General features: G+C 33.7%; 1 long non-coding RNA gene across 6 annotated transcripts in view; it reads right to left on the bottom strand.

The window, feature by feature from the left end:
* LOC116845994 overlaps positions 1-4,786 on the bottom strand; it is a 221,068-nt gene extending 216,282 nt beyond the window's left edge. For 4 of the 6 annotated variants that reach the window (XR_004378382.1, XR_004378383.1, XR_004378379.1 and 1 more), the window contains exons 1-3: positions 3,432-3,615; positions 3,099-3,253; positions 2,200-2,302 (exon numbers count right to left, since the gene is read on the bottom strand). This is a non-coding gene — a long non-coding RNA (uncharacterized LOC116845994). Of the gene's footprint in view, positions 1-2,199; positions 2,303-2,462; positions 2,610-3,098; positions 3,254-3,431; positions 3,616-4,081; positions 4,244-4,639 lie in introns of those variants that run through there. The other 2 variants (XR_004378381.1, XR_004378380.1) reach the window with 2 other exon arrangements.
* Positions 4,787-5,642: the final 856 nt, after the last annotated feature.

The following is a 5,642-nucleotide window of genomic DNA, read 5'->3' as shown; positions in this document are numbered from 1 at the left end:
TGGCTGAAACTTCGGTGAGTAACTGTCAACAGATGAACAACGAAATTCACTAGCTTTTATTTACAAGTGCTGCTATCTTCACGTTGAGGTCGGAAACTTTTCAGACCACCCTCGTACGTGTAATAAAACTAAGAAATCTCGTGTTTTCCCACCCCAATATTTTGAAAGTCTTATATTTAAAATATAAGACGTAAAACAGCAATATATGTCAGTATTATTCACGAAGATAAGCAAATTTTATAAATATTTCAACACAGAGAAAATGTTCAAATGTAAAAAACACATTGTCATCATTATAAGTATTTTGACTAGCGTCCAGCGCATAAAACTTAAAAGAACATGTCATTTATCTCATTAACACGTTGACTACCACGCCGATTTCTATCGATTATACAAAAATTTAACTGACAACTAAATTACTAAAGATGAAAACTATGAGAAAATGTAATTCGAAATATGTATACCTTTTACCTCGATCATTAGTTCTCTACTAGCCTTAATTTTTCATATGCAATTAATTATATTTGTATAAATTAATGTATTAATTATTTATGTAATTAATGAGAAGTAATAATATCACCGTTCACTAATGATCATCACGGCACTCAACGTGTTAATGGAAAAATGAAATCAATGCGGTTTGAGCATGCATGAACTACTTTGAATGACACTTCATGAGTGTTGAAATCAACACTCACCATTGCAGGTTGATATCCCCCGACGTCCAACAAAGTCCACCATCGTCCAGTCAGATCCATCTACGTCTGGCGAAGCTAATCGAAAAAATTGGCTGCTGCTGCATCCACGTCCCACGTTGATTGCACTTTGACACTCGCGACGCAATTAATATATTTTTATTTTAACGGCGTTTTATGCCGCCGCTGAATATTTCCGCGGCATTGCTGTAAAGTTTTGTTTAGGCACGATATCTATGAATTTTCGTTTAACAGAATGAAATTGACATCTGCGAAGACGCTTCATAAATCCAGTCGCGGTAGATTCGGTCATTTCAGGAATAAATCAACGCTCATGAGATTTACGGACTAAATTTTTATTTGAGTATTGTCACCCACGACGTATAAAAGAATTGCAAACCGGTCGCCAAATTATTTAAGAGATCGAACGAAATAATTAAGAACAACGTAAATCTCACCGTAACCGTAACGCGTAAACAAGCGAAATATTTCTATTTTATATTCTCGATTATCTTTCCACGAATGATACGTATTTCTGTTCGATTACTTCGCTAAGGATCGCTTACCGTCATTTATTCCGATAAATTTAAATAAATCAGATTTATATTCATTTTACTAAACGCGTGTATATATATATATATATATACTCATAATGCAAAGGCGTGTATGAAAAATCTAAAAAACAAATGACAATCGCGACATCTAAGTAAACGCGAGTAAAATAATCGCGTAATTCATGCGCAGTGGCGCAATTCTTATGCGCAATTTGGCGCACTTTTGATGCGCAACTTAGCGCATTTCTGATGCGCAATTGGGCGCATTGGCGCAATTCTGATGCGCAATCGGGAGCACATTGTAGTGCTCAATAAATATATATTATTTAAAACAATTATAGGATCACATTGAATAAATAATTTTGTTAGTTTTCATTTCATTTCAATTGAATATCAAAATAAATAAATAAAATTTTACATTTAAATAAGTATTCTTGCTAAAGATTGCATCGAATATTTATAAATTTATAAAGAGCGTTCAATACACTCTTGAAATATCGACTGAATAATGTAGACATTTTAAGTTGATTCCTTAATTGATTTGAATAATATATTTTGTATGATACAACACATACATATATATGCAGAAACCAACATGCAATATTCTATAGCAAAGTAAATCGCATTGATTTTAAAATTCAATAAACTCTATCACCTGAAGTTTATCATTTTCAATTATTCCACACATTATTCTCACTCACTTACATACTACAAGTTGTACCAAGAATGTCTCAAAGATCAGTCATGTTTTACTTTCTTACCTGTAACAAAAATATAGTAAATTAGATAATTTTCTGGATTTGAGTTAATAAATAAGTAAGCACATAATTGGTTAAATTAATACAATCGTTATTCAACAAAATTTATTGGATAATTATTAGTAAGAAATTATATCTTAGCTTCTGATCGCAGAATTAAACGAAAAAAACACAAGAAATTAATAATCTCACCTTTGAGCCGACCGCATTTCGCCCAAACCGGATCCTCCGGTACCGCATCTGCATCCGCATATCCATCATTGTAGTTGCCGTGTGACCACAAACCCTGACACAACTGAAACAAAAAATATAATTTTCTTGATTAGTAATATAGATGTTACAACTTTGGAAAAATCGATGATAAGATATTCAGATTAAATTGTTAAATTTCTAGAATACGACGTTCAACTTGTACTTCTCAATCAAATTTACTAAAAACAAAATATGCTAGTTACCCTTTCTATTTTATATAATAATCTTATTATTCACGATAACCTCAGCACAACAAACACGCTCGCGAAGAGTTGCCATTATATTCTCGAATATGCGATAGTTGATTTGGAAAAATCAATAACGACGCGTTTCTCGACTATCCGCTGTGACGTCTGTCATTGTTATGACGAGAAGAGCGCGCCGTATAAATATATAACTTACGTATGTTATTGTTTTGGAAGTTTACTCTCGCTTGAGGCGCGCCGAGTCCCACTTGAGACCGTTACATTTTTTTATTCTTTACCGGAATCTATGTTGTAATATTGACATTTTGCATTATGTAATATAATATTTAATTATTCAATACGAATGATGCTTACCATTCTTTTGTGTATTGCACAGCTGTCGGTTATTAAGATTTAATGATTATTAGCCCGCCAAAAGAATTAAATAAAATTGCGTATGTTGAATAAAAAATAATTTTTCTAACTTTTATATATATATATATATATATACATATTATATATATATTTTTTTTATATATATATAGTAACAATAATAAGGTATTTATTAGTGAATTAAGAATAAAGAATTAAGAATACAGAAATTATGATTGCATTTCTTGATTAAATGTAATGAAAATAAAATGTGATAGTTACTTTTCCAATTTTACGATGCTTCAAGTGTACACAATGATCCTAGCACGATGGTCGAAGCGCAATTACTACAAATTCCTGTCCTGGATTAACTCCGAAAGAGACAAATAATACTGACTCTCGTGCTCGCTCATCTGACTCCTCGGTGTCGCCAAGATCTTAAATAGAATATAATTTCGCTGATTAATAACAGCAATTAATGATGTTTCTCGATTCTGAATAACTAAGGATGAGATATTCGACGTAAGGTTAGGTTAGGTTAGATCTCGAAACTACGAAGCTCCGTGATTATGTGTTCCTCAATTAAATCCCATAAAAATGAAATATGCCAATCACCTTTTACATTTCAGTATAATCCTATTGCCCACGATAACCTCAGCACAGCAATCGCGCTCGCAATTACTCTCAAATGCGCGATAATTAACTTGAAAAAATCAGGGAACGCCGCGCTCCGCTTCTAGACTGTCGCTGTGACGTCAGACGTCGGTGTGGCGTGACATCGCGAGAGGCGCGCGCAGGACGCGCGGGGGACGCCGGCAGCGCGAGACGTGCTTCGTGCGAGACGCGCGGGGAGTGTCGGCAGCGCGAGATGTGCTTCGCGCGGGCTACGTTTGTTATTATTTAGAAGATAAGCCGTTGGTCGGCGTACCAAGTCCCGTTTAAAACTATTGTTATCTTATTCAACCGTTTACCGGAATCTATATTATAACATTAATATTACGCATTAATATTACGTAATATATTTATATGTATCAGTACGCGGGCGTCTCACTCATTTTTATACATTACACGGCTGTCGGTTATTAAGATCTAATGACTGTGGATTATTAAAATATTCAAGAGTATTAAAGGCGTTTATTCCTAGTAAGAAATAATTCTTTAGATAAGTAAAGATGATGTAGCGATATTCGATCTGTACGAATAAAAAATACGAAGAATAGTATTTCCATTCTAATTCTAATAAAAATAGTGTGTGATAGTTATACCTATTATATTTCACGATTCTCTGACACTGCAAGATAATCCTAGCACGGTGGTCGAGGCACGAATACCGTAAATTCTTGTCCTGGATTAACTGCGAATAATTTGAAGAGCTCGAAAACGACGAATGATGATTGACTGCGGAGTCGCCGTAAACTTTTCTAGATCTGAAATAGAATTTTACTAATTAATAACAGCAGTTAGAAGTTTTTTCGATTCGGAATAATTGAAGATAATAAAGTTTTAGATACGAAGATTATAATATTGATATTTCGCACAGTGTAAAATAATATTTATATATAGTACGTGTTTCAAGCGATAGCATTTCTTGAACTTTTGTTCATTATTCGACTATCAATTATTAAAATCTAATGACCATAAATTGTTAAAATATCTAAAAGTATGAAAGATATATATTTCGAATAAAAAATAATTCCTTAAATAAAAAAAAAAGTAACAATAATGCAGCGATTGTTCGCTTCGTACAAATGAAGAATAATAATAGGAAGTTATAATAGTATTTTCTTTTCAAATATAATAAAAATAGAATGTGATAGTTATACCCATTCGATTTCTCTTATATAATGATAATCCCGGTACGATGATCGAGGAGCGAATACTGCAAATTCCTATCCTGGATTAAGGCTCCTGGCCCCTGGCATTGTCTATCTCTCTTTAATGATGTCAGAAGCGAGAAAATGCATGTTAAAAATTCTTGCGAAATATATTGAAATGAAAATATATATCCTAAAAAAATATATTGTAAATTAATCTGAATAGAAATAAGCGAAGAAATAAGTTAAGAAGATGAATTGTATGTAATTTACGATAAATTATTGATTGTTAGAACAAAGAGGGAGTGCACGGAATATCTTACAAATTTGTTTAATCGATTGCAAGTGTTACTTTATGAATATATCTTTTTATTTTAACGTATTTCGCAAGAATTTTTAGCGTGCATTTTCTCGCTTCTGACGTCATTAAAAAGAGATAGACAATGCGAGGGGCCAGGAGTTTTAACCGTGAATAATTTAAAGAGCTCGAACGGCGAATGCTGACATTGTTGTGCTCGCTCATTTGTCTTCTCCGTGTCATCGCAAGCTTTGCCAGACCTGAAACAGAATAGAATTTTGCTAATTAGCAACAGCAATTGAAGGTTTCTTCCGATTCGGAATAATTGAGGATAAGAAAGTACTCGGCACGAAAGTTAAGTTAGGTTAGACTAGATTTAAAAAGAATACAATCTTTCCGCGATTATATATTTCTCAATTAAATTTCGTAAAAATGGAATGTGCTAGTCACCCCTTCAGTATAATTCTGTTGTTCACGATGACCTCAGCAAGACAATCTCACTGCCGTAGTGTCATGAATACTCTCGAATGCACGATAATCAACTTGGAAAAATGTGGAACCGCGCACTCCGTTTCTCGACTGTTCGCCGTGTTACAACGTTAAACGTTGTTTTAAGGGAAAAGCGCGCGTGGCGTGCCAGGCACGCCAAGCACTGACTACGCATATTTTGTTTTTAAAGTTAACTATCACTTGTCATGCCGAGTTTCATTTGAG

This window comes from Odontomachus brunneus, unplaced genomic scaffold (genome assembly GCF_010583005.1).
Source record: "Odontomachus brunneus isolate Ranch 3 - 2012 unplaced genomic scaffold, Obru_v1 Obru_scaffold_059, whole genome shotgun sequence".
Classification (NCBI taxonomy): Eukaryota; Metazoa; Arthropoda; class Insecta; order Hymenoptera; family Formicidae; genus Odontomachus; species Odontomachus brunneus.
Note: the sequence above shows the minus strand (reverse complement) of the source record. Positions and strands in the feature narration are given on the sequence as shown.